Here is an 18,178-nt window from a genome sequence, read left to right as displayed (position 1 = left end):
ATTGCTAATTTCTGTGGGGCTTGTGTATGCGTTTGTGTGTCGGCGCGTTCGTAGTTTGATGTCATGGCACAGACAGTGATTTAGAGAAGATAAGGCGGCGAGCTGGCAGAAACGTTAGCACGCCGGGCGAAATGCTTAGCCGTATTTCGTCTGCGTTACGTTGTGAGTTCAAATTCCATCGAGGTCGACTTTGCCTTTCATCCTTTCGGGGTCGATAAATTAAGTACCAGTTACGCACTGGGGTCGATCTAATAGACTTAATACCTATATCTGTCCTTGTTTGTCCCCTCTATGTTTAGCCCCTTGTGGGTAATAAAGAAATAAGTGATTTAGAGAAAAAATACTGATAATGTGATATTTCTGATGGAAAGCTTACAAATTTGACAAGGATATCCTGAATGTCTTTTGGTGTTTAATTATGACTCCTTACTTTCCGAGTTCAATGCTCGACGATTTCAACTTTTCCCCATTTATTCTTCCATGGTAGATAATAAATGAATTACTAGTCAAGTGCCGAGGTCAACTTAATGGTAATGATAATGAATGTAAATAATGATAATGTGATAGCATTGTTGTTATTGTTGAATTGAGGATATGCAGAAATGAGGTATATATCCTCGTCGCATGAAGAGATATGGTTGAGAAGTTGTTGGCCGGTGGTTGAGTTTGAAGAAGAGTGACCTAAAGTCACTCTAATCGGTTGTTTTTAATATTCAGGTGAGAGAGGTCCGTGGCTGAAAAAGTGGAATCTTCATATGCACAGACACCACCACTCGAAGTGAAGTTTACTTCGAGAGAGAGCGTAGCCTAGATGGCAAAGAAGATTTTAGATAAGGATCGTAAGATATGTTCTGTGAGAGGAATAGGACGTGTGGTTTGTGTGTTAGTAAGACAGGGAATGTGGGATTCGGAGTCCAAGGATGTTAGAAACGAGGAGAGAAAATTGTGTCTGTAGATATATGTGTATGTGCGTAAGTGTTTATTTGTGTATATGTGTATGCGTAGTTAAATTTAAGGTAATTTATGTAGATAAGGAGAGTGAGAGATAACCACGTGGTAATAGTCAGTCAGTCGGACAGACTTACAGACAAATAGATATAGACGTACACTGATAGAAAAGTTAGAGAGTGACCGACTAAAAAAGAAACCGATCATTAGAAAGATTGGAGGAGGATACCGAGGGGGACAGAGAGGAAGACAGAGAGAGGGGGACGGAGAGGGAGTGAGAGGAGATGAAGACACATATACAATGAAAAGGTGAAGTAGTGTGATAGTTACAAAATGAATGTGAAAGAGAGAGAGAGTGAGAGAGAGAGAGAGAGACAGAGAAGGAAAGAGAGAAAGAGAGAGAAACAGACAGACAGACACGGAGGGAGGCAGACAGAGATGAGCGCCTGATGTGTGTGACATGTTTGTAATGTGCGTGACGTATGCGTGTGATGAGTGCATGATGTGTATCTGCGTGTGTGCGTGTGTCCGAGAGAGAGAGGGAGAGGGGGGGGGAGAAAGAGAAAGAAAGAAAGGCCATGAAAGAGAGAGAGAGAAAAAAAGAGAGAGAGAGAAAGAGGAGTGTGTATGTATGTGAAATGTGTGATGAGCGCCTGATGCGTGTGACATATGTGTGTGTTATGCGGGTGTGATGTGTGCATGATGTGTATGTGTGAGAGTTAAGTGCTTAATGTTTACACGTATGCTTATGTATGTGTGCGTGTGTGTGTGCGTGTGTGTGCGTGTGTGTTCGTATGTAGAGTAGGTCAAGTGTAGCTAATGTGTAGATAGTCTGGTCAAATATTAATCGTGTGATTTTCTTTACAAAAAATGAAGAGAAAAAATATCGGAAAGATTTCCCATGATCATAGTATGTTGCTAGGAATGTATGTATGTATGTATGTATGTATGTATGTATGTATGTATGTATGTATGTATGTATGTATGTATGTATGTATGGATATATGTATGTATGTTTGTTTGTATGTTTGTTTGTTTGTATGTATGTATGCATGCATGCAAGTATGTACATATGTATTTATGTATGTATATACATATATAATTATGCATATATATATATAATATATATAATATATATATATATATATATATTCGTACGAACATTTATGATTATGCGTGTGCATATGTAATATACATAATACACTGATATATACAGACGCATATTTATACACATATATATATACGCACAAACATATTTATATACATACGTACAGTTATATACACACACACCACACATACATATATATAATATATATATATATACATATATATATATATATATCTATATATATATATATATATATATACATATACATATATATATATATAATATAATAAATATATATATATATATTTGTTGTCTGTATGTATGTACATAAGTCTGTGTGTATGTATATATGTATGTATGTATGTATGTATGTATGTATGTATGTATGTATGTATGTATGTATGCATATATGTATGTGTGTGTGAGTTTGCTATACGTAGAATCTGTCTCCGGAGCTAAGAAGAGAAGTTCACGTAATCTAACGAGAGAGACACAACAAAACAAAAAATATATAAAAAGATAATAATAAAAATAATAATGAAAAAGAAAGAAATAGATCTAAAAAGGAAAAAGAGAATAATAAATAAAAACAAGGAGAAACTGGGTGAAACATAGAGTGTGGTGGTAATAATAAATATCGATTAACTTTGATCAATAGCAGAAGATCTTTGAAGGTGTCTAGACAGGAATATGATGTAGTGATTTTACTGTTAACACACACAGATTGTGTTAAGTCATTTCACCCGACTGCTTTACACTGTCTTTACTGCTGTATGTGTATGTATATACTGCTGTGTATGTACGTGCCTGTGGGTGTTATATATATATTATATATATATATATATGTACTCATAGATATATTTATATTTATCTATGTATATATGTACATATACATACGTACATAAACAGGCACAGACACACACTTATATTGGTGTGTCTGCATGAGTGTGTGTGTTAGAGAGAAAAGGACAGACACATACAGGGAATTGGAGGAGAAATTGAAAACATGATTATAGTTTAATTTTGGTATTTCTTCATTTCTTCTTGTTTACAACCAGTGATTTTGATTTATCTTTCTATTGTGTCAACCAGTAAGTGGAACTAATGTCCAGTATTTTGTGAAAAGCAATGTTTCGAGTGTACTTGTCTCTTTTTCATGATTTGCTGCTTTAAATTTGAAGTATTCATGTCTTCATCGTGTCTCGACCGTGTTAATGTATATTTTTAATGTGAATTCAACGTTACTCGTTAGCGATTTTAGCGGTTGCAGAAGCAGTCACCAGAGCCGTTCACTCTGGTTAACAACATATGAGAAAGGAGAGCATCCCTTTCTCTCGAAGCTGGGGAGAGGAAAAATTGAATAAGTTTGACAACTACGTTCTTACTTTCCTTTGCCCCAAATTGACAGCTGAGTGAAGGTCATGTAAAACATCTAAAGTTCTTTGACCAGATCATACAAACAACACTCCGCCTAGACATAACGATACTCTCAGATTCCACAAAACCAGTTATTCGCAACCATATTTTGTCTAGGGACCCCTTTTGATTCCTATTTTACTCGGATGGACCTTCAGAGCGATTCGACGATTTAAAAAATCGTGTTAAACTTTTATGATTAAATATTAGGAATTGTATTTAAAAAATTGCAAAACTATTGCCTGTATTGTAGAAGTAGAACCAGTTTATTGCACATAAACTTTATTAACAGAATCTGATATGGATCTTATAAGGGTCATATGGGCCTCGATGGAGAACCGCTAGTTTAAGTGGAACCTTAGCGTAATCAAACTCACTGGTCACGAAGGACCTGTTAAAGTCATGCATGAGAACCACTGATGCAAAACACGTAAAGTTCCTTGATCAGATCATACAAACAGGATTCCGCCCATACATGATGACATTCTCAGATTCCACTAAACAGAAGATCATGTAGTAACTGACTAGATCATAGAAAGAGCACATGAAGGGAATCAAATGAGGGTAAGCTTCTCAAATATCAGGATCTGGTGAAACAGTGTTGAAGGGGAGGCTGGCAGTCTCGATATAATGTAAATGAAATACACTGCTGGAGGGGCATGGGTTTGCAAGGCACCTTGCAAAGTCATTTGTAGGCTTCAAACCAATGATGTAACAAAGAGACGAGAGGCGAAGACATACGTTCCATTTCTGAAGCCACAGAGAAAGTTGCTAAGTCTTTTGGACAATACAAATATAAATATAAGCAAGCAGGACTTAATATTCTACAGTATTAAGGCGGTGAGCTGGCAGAAACGTTAGCACGTCGGGGAAAATGCCTAGCGGCATTTCGTTCGTCTTTACGTTCTGAGTTCAAATGCCTCGCATCCTTTTGGCGTCGATGTAATCGACTTAACACCTTCTCCGAAATTGTTATACTTGTGAAAAAATTTGAAACCAATATTCTACAATATTCTATCTCTCAGATTAAGTAATTAACTATATAAACTCAAATATTGTATAATATAACGACTGTGTTTTGAACTATTACGGCTCATATTTTTAGCTTAATTCCAAAGTTATTAATTCCAATTGTAATTCTAAGTATTATATTCTACTATAATGTACGAGTACCTCACATCCATTGAAACACGAGTTTACTTGAACTATTTCAGGCTTAGGATGATTTTATTTCTTGTATTATATAAAAGTCTAATTATAGGATAAATTCTCATAAAAGAAAATTAATGACGTCACAAATATGCTAGCACTCTTGAAGGAAGACTTGCAAAGTCATTCGACCATTATACATCTCTCTTACTCATTCTTTCTTCTCCATCTCTCTACCTGACACATACATACATACATACATACATACATACATACATACATACATGCATGCATGCATGCATACATACATACATACATACATACATACATACATATATATATATATATATATATATATATATATATATATATGCATATATATACATATATATATACATATATATACATATATATGGGGAAGTGTGTATGTATGTATGTATGTATGTGTATGAGTGTATGCATGGATGAATATATATATATATACACATCATATATATATACATATACATATATATATACATACATACATATATATATGTATATATATATATATAATATATATATTATATATATATATATATATATATACCATAATATATACCATATATATACAATATATACCATATATATATATATATATATATAATATATATATATATATATATAAATTGTAATCTGCTGTATATAACTGTAAATAAAATAGTGGATGTGCAAATCTCCATACTCCATATTATTATTAACATATATACATATATATATATATATACACATGTATGTATATAGCCTGATACCATTTACATATATAAACATTACAATCAATACTATTTCCGTTGGGATTATGCTATTTGTGTTTGTATCATAGAGTCTTGTAATTTACCGTAATAATGACAACGGTATTGGTGAAAGCCGAAGACAGAATGATATTTCGGTTAGAAAGATGAATCTGAAAACCTACAAATCCAAGTTATTAAACCGCTAAATTATATTATTCATCTGAAACATACTGTTTTTCAATTTGTTATTTGCTGTTCATAACTACGTTTCTAATTTCTACGTTTCTCTTTCTGTTTATGAATCATAAATTCCTCAGTAATACTTTACCTTAATTTACTGGTTAAGAAACTGGACATCTCTTCTATTAATGTCGAATTTTCTCCTATTAACGTCAAATGACTTTGTCATCAGTTCGTACAGTTAACCACACATGACGTTGGCGGCAATTTGTGGCAGATACATAAATTTTTATGGAAATATTGACATGCTTTGGCTATTATATTTCAAAACCCGGTAAATATTAAAGAGATACGAGGAAATAGAAAAGAGTTATGCAAGAGCATTTAGAAGGCGGTGAAAAGAAAGCGTGGAAAATGCAGTAGTTTAAATCGTTAAATTATTGGTTTACAAATCGAATGCTCGAGGGTTCGTTCCCCATTCATCAGTGGTATGTCCATATTCAATACGTTTTCTTCCATGTGTGTTCAGTATATATTTAATAATATACTGAACACACTTCACCCGTCCATCAAATTCACGAAAGAATTCAGTTTGTTAATGAACTACCATTCCTGGATATCCACATAAAAATACAGAACTCCACAGTCACAACAGACATATTTTACAAAAAACTGACACACTCAAATATTTAAATTTATCCGTCCTCTATGTTGACAGTTTATAGTTGGGTATGGTCATACCCAACTATAAACTGCCAACTTACTCTGTCTATCCATTCTAAATAGACACTGTCCTCTAGACTTATATTTGGTAGTTGATAAAAGACTAATAAATTAAAAATGAACCACAATCCTTTACAAGCTATGACCCTAACAAACTTCATACAGTTCTAAGAAGTGTAGTATATTCTGAGTTGCATTAGTAGCAACATTGACTTTTCCCCTCTTTTTACTCTATTAGAGAATGTGAGTAAAATTATATTAATGCGTCTAACTGATTAAAAATTCTATTTATTTATGCAGCTGAGAATAGCGCTGCATTTAAATTGATACAATTATAGCATTGTTCAATTAAATGGAGCCGCTTGAAACGGTCGTACTGCACCACCTCTTGGTATCATGATGCTTATTTTGATTATATATATATATATATATATATAGATAGATAGATAGATAGATAGAAATATATAAATAGATAGATATCACGTGATCACGTGACTGACCAGGCTATCAGATCTAGTTACACGTCGCTGGTCACAATGCGCTTTTTCATTATTTTAGCCTTCAAATGACGCCACCCCGCTGCCTAGGCGAGCGAGTTCATCGAAATCGAAAAGATGTAACATCTCAAGACGGTTACAATACCAGTGATTGTAGGGGCACTTGGAATGATCAAAAAAAGAACTGAAAATTAGTTGAGAATGATCCCTGGCTTACCATCCTTACAGGAAGTGCAAAAGATTGTCTTAACTGGTGCGTCACGCATATTGAGAAGAGCATTGTCGCTGTGAATTTTCTTTCCCCGCCCTTTATTTTATTTGTTTACTTTTTATTTTCTAAATTTTTTTCCTTTTTCTGTCTGTCTCCCCCTTTTTCTCTATTACATGACTTTGTAAATGAACAATCTGGTGTGTTTATTCTAATGGCCTACCAATGTATCCAGTACATTTCTCTGCCCTAGGTGTCAGGAAGACACTCGGCGGGAAATGGAAACAGAATTGAAAGATGCTAATGAAAATAATAATAATGATGATGATGATGATGATGATGATGATGATGATGATGATGATGATACTACTACTACTACTACTACTACTACTACTAATAATAATAATAATAATAATAATAATAATGATAATAATAATAATAGAAAAATTATGAAAATCAACTCCAACGGCAAAAAGAAAAAACCCTAGTTTCTTGGTGGCAACAAATGAAATACATTATTAGAAACACAGATGAGCAAGCTTCTTATCTCGTAACAGAGTTAACCAGAAAGTAGTGCACCATCATCATGGTCTGATGAGGAAGAAAAAGTAACTCCAGGTGAAAACCTACAACAGTCAGGAAAAAGCACGAAAGCAACAAGAGGAAAAAACTTCACAACCAAAGGAGAGAGAGGGGGGAGAGATAGAGAGAAGGAGAAAGAGAGAGAGAGAGAGAGCGAGAGAGAGAGAGAGAGAGAGAGAGAGAGAGAAACAGAAAAGAAAACAGCTTAAAACAATGAAAACGGATGAGAAGAAGCAATTTCTTTAAAGCGACAATGAAATCCTTCCTCAGAAAAATTAACAAAGAAAACGAAGATGACTTAAAGATTGTAGTTCTTCGAAATCAAACAAACATTTAAGTTATGTGTGGTGCCACGGACAGAAAAAAACATAAGATTCAAAATGTAAACAACATGCAAGACATAGGTTTTTTTTGGTACAATTAAAACTAAATGTTACATCGAACATAAAAGAGAATACGACCGAGATGTCAATTTTCAACACCAAATGTTTCAAAAAAATGCTTACCTGTGCATTCACTTATACAGGTACACAATTTGAGATCTGGTTCAGCGACAGTCATGGAGTATTTTAACTCAGCCTAAATCGTAATTTTGATGCTTTATTGTTTTCTAATTATATCCTGTTTTAATTATTGTATTTCCTCGTACACAGGCGCAGGAGTGGCTGTGTTGTAAGTAGCTTGCTAACCAACCACATGGTTCCGGGTTCAGTCCCACTGCGTGGCATCTTGGGCAAGTGTCTTCTGCTATAGCCCCGGACCGACCAATGCCTTGTGAGTGGATTTGGTAGGCAGAAACTGAAAGAAGCCTGTCGTATATATGTATATATATATATATATATATGTGTGTGTGTGTGTGTGTGTGTGTGTGTGTGTGTATTTGTGTGTCTGTGTTTGTCCCCCTAGCATTGCTTGACAACCGATGCTGGTGTGTTTACGTCCCCGTCAGTTAGCGTTTCGGCAAAAGAGACCGATAGAATAAGTACTGGGCTTACAAAGAATAAGTCCCGGGGTCGATTTGCTCGACTAAAGGCGGTGCTCCAGCATGGCCGCAGTCAAACGACTGTAACAAGTAAAATATAAAAGATAAAAGATTCTTTTACATACCTTTGTACATGTATGTATGTACATATGTGTACATGTGCGTATGTTGAATGTATGGATGTATATGAATTAAATATTTTAATTCTTCCTTCCATATATTGTATAACGCTTCCCATACCGCCCTTCCGGATTTGTACTCTTGTCTTTCACACATACGGCGCCATTTTGTAGCCCCAAGCGAAAGTTTCGTAGATGTCTTCTGTATATCTTCGAATCCTTAAGGCTAATGAAGAAAATTTTACAACTACTAACTACTACTACTACTACTACTACTACACTACTACTACTACTACCACCACCACCACCACCACCACCACCACTACTGTTTGTATTATACTTATTACATTATATATATATTCTATTATGTTACATCATATTCTATGCTATTTTATCATATTCGATGATATTCAATTATATTATATTATATCACATTATATTAAGAGACAACAATTTTTGATATTGATGTTTTTTCATTTGGGGATTTTTTGAAACCCTTTTATATTTACTTAGGAACAATAGTGTTCCTAAATCCATGAATCTATTTCAAGACCATCTCGGCTCATCATCAGATTGAAAGCATGATATTGATGATGTGTTGTCATCATTATTATCATCTTGTGTGTATCTATGTGCGTGTGTGTGTGTGTACGTGTGTGTGTGTGTGTGTGTGTAAGTTTGTATGTATATGTGTGTGTGTGTGTATGTATGAATATATTTATCGATCCATCTCTCTTTTGGCTGTTCAATAACTTTGTAAATATCATTTCTTGAGACATAAGCTATCATAAAGATTAACAAAGTGTCGGGGGTTTGGGGTTGGGGGTGGGTAAGAAGTTACACAAATAAACAGAATATTATACGACTTGCCATAAACCAACATCTTAATCTCTCTCTTCTCTCTTTTTTCTTTTTCGTTCTCTCTCTTTCTTTCTCTCTCTGTACACCACACCACACATATACATAATGTTGTATGTGGTGTGTGTATATATATATCTATGTGTGTATATATTATAGATATTATTAATATATATATATATATATATGTTATATATGTTATATATATAATTTACTACTACTACTACTACTACTATATACGGTATAAAATATATATACATGTATATATATACAAAATATATGAATATATATATATATATATGCATATATATATCTATATGTATATATATATGAATATATATATATATACATATAATATATGTTTTATATATATATATATTATATATAGCTGTGTCTGTTTGTGTGTGTGTGGTGTAAAACATCATACATATCTGTCTGTCTCTGTGTGTGTGTGTCTCTCTCTCTCTCTCTCTCTCTCCTCTCTCTCTCTCTCTCTCTCTGTCTTACTCTTTCTCACTGACACTATCAATTCAGTTTTACTGACAATATTTACAGAACAACCAATACATCATGTTATTATTTTATGAGAGACGTTTCATAAAAAAGATATCAAATCACATATGTTTATGGCACCGCTTCACCACCTCACACAAAAATACAACACCTTAAGAAGCTCTCTCTCTCTCCCTCCCCTCCACCTCTTCGCCTCTTTCTCTCTCTACACACTCACACACAAACACACACACAAACACACATACTTATACATATACACACTCGCCAGCAGTTTTGGCGAGTTAATGTTGAACTTTCCTGTAATATATTCTGCTGTCGTTGCATAATGATTGAAAGTCTTATCGAAGAGGTTAAGATATGAACAGGGTTTGAATATTAAAGAAATCAATATACCCTGCCCCAATAGTAGTAGTAGTAGTAGTAGTAGTAGTAGTAGTAGTAGTAGTAGTAGTGGTGGTGGTACAAAGAAGAGAAAGAAAAATACAAGTTCACCATCAGTGGGATAAATGACAAGTATAACACACTGCACATATAAGTCAATTGTGGCAGGAAATGTAGTAAAATAAAATACAATATATAAAAAGAAACATACTTATTACTTGCGTTGCTGCTGCTCCTGCTGCTGCTACTACTACTACTACTACTACTACTACTACCTACCACTACTACCACCACCACTACCACCACCACCACCACCACTACTACTACTACTACTACTCTACTACTACTACTACTACTACTATATTGTTTCAGATTTTGGCACAAGCCCTAAAATAATGATGATGATGATGATAATGAAAATTATGGAGATAATAATAAAGATGATGATGGGAATAATAATAACGATAACAATGATAATGATGATGATGATGATGACGACGACGACGATGATGATGATAATGATGATAATAAAATGAATTTCAATATGAATAATAATAATAATGAGAACAATGCATCAATCAATAAATAAATGTTTCTTAGACACCATGTGATAAATATGGAAAGAATTTCAAAATGTCCCGGTGTTAATATCTTTCATGCACCGTGTTGCCGTAAGGGATGTTGATTCGACAGTTTTTATATGCATGCTATTGAATAGAGAATTATGACTTACAAAATGCACTCATACTTGTATATACAAATTTAGGTAGGCATGCGCATATACATATACACATAAACATATACATATCCGCAGACAAACATACAGCAGGAAAGAAAAAAAAACAAGATTTTGTTTTGAAAAGCACACAATAAATGTTTATACATACATACGTATATACATACATACATACATGCATATATACATACATACATGCATATATACATACATACATACATACATACATACATACATACATACATGCATATATACATACATGCATATATATACATACATACATACACCAATGTGTACGTGTACATACACACATGCATACTATTAGATGCATATATATAAAGGCATGTACGTATAGATATATACATATACATATCTATATTTCACACTCTCACTCTTTATATATATACATATACATATGGTAGCTGCCCCCTCGTTAACGAGTATGGCCATTGCATGAAGCTTAATCAATGTTGTTATCGTGCAATGCCTGTGCAAGAAGATTTTTTTTAAAGTGAGGAAAGGCTGTGCACTGAGTCAATCCCACTCACTAAGCAACAGCAGCCATAATCCGAAAAGAAGAACAAGTCAACATCATCGGTAACCACTGAGCCGCAGGTTTTATTTCAGAGTTATCCCAGTTACCTGAGTTACCTTCTCCTAGAATGATGCCCTAACAAAGGCTAGGAGTCCTTCACTCCCAATGGTTTAACCGCGCGATCGGGTATTCAGTCCGATTATTTCTATGGCCCCGTGCATGATACAGCCTTAAGACATTTAATGGATAGCCGTTGACTCTCAAGAGTTTTTCCGCCCTTTGACGGGTTTTGTTTTTCATCCCGCAGGGTGACCAATAAACACCCTCCTACCAAGCAACCTTGGTGGGGTTTCCGGTTTAGTCGCTGACGACCCGACCATGCAACAGGTTGTACTGGGTTACATGTTACCAGTAGCACTCGAAAGTGACTGACATATATACATATATACATATATATATATACATATATACATACATATATACGCGCGCGCACTCACACACACACACACACAGAAAGTACTTTACAACAATGCGGTTTGGGCATGTGTCAACAATTGTAGCCCGCGGCCGACCAATGTCTTGTGAATGAATTTGATAGACGGAAACTATACAGAAGCCTCTCGTATATATAAACGTGCGTGTAATTATACGTGTCGTTGGTTATGTTTCTCTTCTTCCCCACCGCTTGGCAGAGCAACTTAGCGGTTTGTCAAAACAACCGTCAGACTTGAAATATAAATACTTGGGTTCATTTCTTCGACTCAGTCTTCCAACGCAGTGTCCCCAGCAAGAACGCAATCCAATAACAGAAACAAGTAAAAGACACAACACACACACACACACAACCCATACCCATGCACGCACATTGATGCATGAATCAATTTAACATTGCAGACGTGATGAGGCAGAGATAAGTTGCAATCTGTGATGCTCATGTTATTGTTAATATCAGTGGGACAAATAAATGCAAGAAAATCAAGTTGAAATCAAGCTTAGAATATTAATTTGGCTCTCATTCGCACAACACGTCTCGTTTCACTTTCGATTTAACGCTTCCCGTCGCCTCACGCCGTCTTTCTCATTCTCTGTCTGTCTGTCTGTGTGTGTGTGTGTGTGTGTATATATATATATATATATATATATATATATAAATGCGCGCATTCATGCGCATACATATACACCAAAACATAATGTTTTTGTATATATATGTGTATGTAGGAGTGTCTGAGTGGTAAGTAGCTTGCTTACGAACCACATGGTTCCGGGTTCAGTCCCACTGTGTGGCACCTTCTGCAAGTGTCTTCTACTATAGCCTCGGGTTGACCAAAGCCTTGTGAGTGGATTTGGTAGACGGAAACTGAAAAGAAGCCCGTCGTATATATGTATATGTATGTGTGTGTGTGTGTTTGTGCGTCTGTGTCCACCCCCCCACCCCCAACATCGCTTGACAACCGATGCTGGTGTGTTTACGTCCCCGTAACTTAGCGGTTCGGCAAAAGCGACCGATAGAATAAGTACTAGGCTTACAAAGAATAAGTCCTGGGGTCGGTTTGCTCGACTAAAGGCGGTGCTCCAGCATGGCCACAGTCAAATGACTGAAACAAGTAAAAGAGTAAAAGAGAGTAAAAAGAGATTATATATATATATGCGAATATGTGCGTGCATTTGCGTGTACTTAAGCGTGTATACATACACCTTTATCGTCTTTATCAATATATTATCATAAGATATATATATATATATATTATATATATATATATATATATATATATATATATTGGGTCCTCCCATAAATCATCGGTTTTTTTCAATTGCATGCAAATTTCACCTGGAGGTAACAACAGTAACAGCAGCAACGAAAATGTTATCAACGGCATTTCGTTGTTCTTAGTATTTTCCTTGTAATTGTTATTGCTATTGTTGTCACTATTATTATTGTTGTTGTTTAACTCCTGATTAACTCTGATTGAGAAGACTTATGATCAAATTCATTACAACTACGATTATTCATATTCAGACTCAATATATCAAAAACTACATTATCCAATATCCTTTATTTCATAAAGATGGTATTGTATGATTTGAGAGAGATTTGGTTGCTATTTCTAGTAGGTAGAACGACCACGTAAAGTCCTCCCCTCGATAGCTCATGTTGTTGGTGGCGGAAATTATCTTTATGGTTATCTCAGTCGCTAATATTTCTACTTCTGGAGTAGTACTCACCACCACTTTCCCATAAAATATAAGATCTTTGTTTATCATCTCGGTAAATTCGGCAGCCATTGGAATACTGCTCGTACCTTCCACATTTTCGCTATTGTTGCTTGTCACAGCTGCTATTGTAGTAGTAGTAGTATAGTAGTAGTAGTAGTAGTAGTAGTAGTAGTAGTAGTTGTTGTTGTTTCTGCTGCTGCTGTTGCTGCTGCTGTAGGTTGCTGTTGTCGTTATTCCAGCTGCACTTATCAATAATGCATTCTCTACAGTTGTTTACACCTACACACATGTACGCATGCAGACACACACACAGACACACACACACACACACACAATAAATGCTATAAAGTCACTGCAGGAAGTCCCTCATCTCCACTTCCGCCATCTTGCTGTCGTTACCGGAAGCAGCTATTTTTCTGTTTCAACAGATCCTAACAGGAAAGAAAATAAATATTAGCAATGATGTGACGAAACAGTAGGATCTCACCAAATATGCCCCTCACGATTATCCATTTTAATTATCCATTCTAATTATTCTTTACTCATGCCGCTTCCTATCAAACAACCTCTAAAACCAGCAAAGCAGGCGTATGGGTGGGTACTCAGTGTTAATAATAAAAATAGTTTCAAATTTTGATTCAAGGCCAACAATTTTAAGGGAGCAGATTAGTCGATTACATCGGTTCCAACACTGGACTGGCATATATTATATTGACCCCGAAAGGATGTAAGACAAAATCAACTTCGGCGGAATTTGAACGCAGAACGTGAAGAACCGGAAGTAATGACGTTAAGCATTTTGTCCAGCGCTAACGGTTCAGTTATCTAGCTGCTTTAATAATAATAATAATAATAATAATAATGATAATAATAATAATAATAATAATATAATAATTATAATAAAATAATATAAAATAACAATAACAATAATATAATAACAATAATAATAATAATAATAATAATAATAATAATAATAATAATAACAATAATAATAAGAATAACAATAATAATAATAATATAATAACAATAATAATAATATAATAATATAATAATATAATAAGAATAAGATAACAATAATAATAATATAAATAATAATAATAATAATAATAATAATATAATAATAATAATAATAATATAATAATAACAATAATAATAATAATAATAACAATTAATAATAATAATAATAACAATAATAATAATAATAATAACATAATAATAATAATAATAATAACATAATAATAATAATAATAATAATAAATAATAATAATAATATAATAATAATAATAATAATAATAATAATAATAATAATAATATAAAATACAATAATAATAATAATAAATAACAATAATAATAATAATAATAATAATAATAATAATAATAATAATAATAATAATCCATAATAACATATAATAATAATAATAATAATAATAATAATAATTACAAAAATATAATAATAACAATAATAATAATAATAATACTAATAATAATAATAATAATTAATAATAATAATAATAATAATAATAATAATAATAATATACAATAAGAATAATAATAATAAATCATATAATAATAATAATAACAATAATAATAATAATAATAATAACAATAATAATAATAATAATAATAATAATAATAATAATAATAATAATAATAATAATAATAATATAATAATAATAATAATAGTGGGGGCTAAAGAGAGGCAAGACAGAGAGTGGCGGAGTCGGAGACTAGCAAAATCCTCTGGGACTTTCCAATCCAAACAGATCAGGTGCTAGAGCATAACAGACAGGACCCAGAGATGGTGGACAAGGTGCACCACATGTGCTATACAGTTGATGTTGCATGCTCCCTTGACCCACGAATAGTGAAGAAGGAAGGCGAAAAGATAGATAGATCTTAAGTACGAAATAGACCGGAGATTGAAAATGAAGAAGGTGAAGATAGTGTCAATTACTGTTGGGCTCTTGGGAACAGTATCTGAAGGTATCAAGAGGAATATAAAGGAAATTGGAATAGAGTGCCCTGTAGAACTGTTGCAAGAGGCTTGCCTCCTTAACACGGTCAGAATAATCAGGTAAGTATTAGAGAGCTGAAAAGAACGGAAAGCATGGTACCATAGCTGTAGGTAGCAAGCCCGCTCCGCATTCAAAACTCCAGGAGCTCCAACAAAACCTGTGATAAAGACAAAAAAAAATTATCCTTTCTACTAAAAGTACATATGCGCACAGACACATATATACATATTCCCACTCTATCTACGTACACATAGAAACACATACACACACACACACAAAACCACACCCACCCATTCACATAGCCACACCCACTTATTCACACACCCAAAAGACTGTCTCTCACTCTAACTTCAGACTATCTCTCACACTGTTCACTTTTCCATCTACACACACAGGCAAACACACACTCACATACACACACACACACACACACACAGCCACACCCACCCATACACACACCTGTCAATATAGATGCTAACCTCTCAGAGCGACATTAACACACACTCATACAGATCCTACCACACACACACACTCACACATACCCACAGAGTACTCATACAAACACACACAGTTACTACCACACGCACACACACCACCTACACACATACACGCAGTTACTGAAACACACTCACACGCTACCATATATACACATGACATCACACACACACACACACACACACTTCACACTCGCCTGTCTCAGAAAGCACTTTCTATTCATTCCTTCTACTTCCGGTCACCTCAGAAATGTAACCTCACATTGACTGTTGGCAATTTCTTCCCTCATTCTTCCTTCTTTCCCTTTGGAGTTTCCTGTTTTTCCTATTTCTGTAGAAGAGCTATGCTCGAAACGTAAAACAACTACTCTCTTCGTTCTCTGAGCGTCATACTAATACATTGCTTGCGCTACGTCACCACATTAGCTTGTTTTTTTTCTTTTTCTCTGTGTCTTCTTTAAATTGCTATAGTTGCGCCAACAGTGCGACTAAGTGTTCAGGAAATCCCATGTCCTTCATGACGTCCCGCAGCTTGCTGTGTCTCACACAGTTGAAGGCCTTAGAGTAGTCGATGAAACACACGTAAAGAGGGATGTTACACTCCTTAAACTTCTCGATCATCATCCTGATGTTGACTATCTGTTTCCTTGTTCCTCTGCCCTTGACGAAGCCAGCTTGTTCCTCAGCAATGACACTGCTATATTTCCGCTGCAGTCTACCTACGATGATTCGCAGCAGGATCTTGCTTGCGTGAACAATGAGGTTGATGGTTTGATGGTTAGAGCACTCGCATGGGTTGCCTTTCTTTGGTATTGGTACGAAGACTGCACGACACCAGTCGATCGGCTACTCCACGTCGTTCCAGATCTTGATACACAGTCTCCACAACAGTTCTATCCCAATATCTCCCGTCGCCTTCCATACCTCGATGGAAAGTTCATCCACGCAAGGGCTCTTCCCGTTCTTGGTATGGTACAGCGCTTGCCTCACTTCTTCTTTGAGTTGTTCTGGTTCTCTGTCTTCGGCTACAGCGAGTGCAGCGGGAAGATCTTCCTGCCTCTGTCTGTACAAATCGGTGCTGTATTTCCTCCACCTAGCTTTGATGTCCTCTTCCTATGTCAGGATGTTACCTACTTTATCGTTGATGACGTCACTACGTGGAGTCCACTTCCTCTTTCTACTCAATTCCTTCACCAAACAAAAAACAGACTTGATGTCACCTTTCTGTGACGCATCTTCCGCCTCCAGACATATCTGGTCCAGATGGTTCCTCTTGGCCTCTAGTGCCTGTCTGTTGTACTGCTTGTCAAGTTCTCTCCATTCCTGATGATTTCCACTTGCTTTTGCTTTCCTCCTATATATATATATATATATATATATATATATATATACGACGGCCTTTCAGTTTCCGTCTACGAAAACAACTCACGAGTCTTTGGTGGACCCAAGGTGTCATGCAGTGGGGCTGAATTCGGAACTATTTGGCTGGGAAGCAGGATTCTTAGGACAGAGCCATTCCTATATTCTTTATATGAAACGATATTTTTATCTTAGTTTCATTGAGCACGTTGTTGAATGCTTATAAATAAATATTCACGTTATATCTACGAAATATTTATTCCTACCTCTAATATATGCGCCTTCTTCTTCTTGCGCCCTTTTCAAAGCCTAGCCAAGCTCATGGGCCCGGTTTCAATGGCGTATGTGTTCCCCAGCTGGACGGGACGCCAGTCCATCGCAGTGTTAC

The sequence above is a fragment of the Octopus sinensis genome, linkage group LG21, assembly GCF_006345805.1.
Source record: "Octopus sinensis linkage group LG21, ASM634580v1, whole genome shotgun sequence".
Lineage (NCBI taxonomy): Eukaryota > Metazoa > Mollusca > Cephalopoda > Octopoda > Octopodidae > Octopus > Octopus sinensis.
This window is presented reverse-complemented; position numbering follows the sequence as displayed.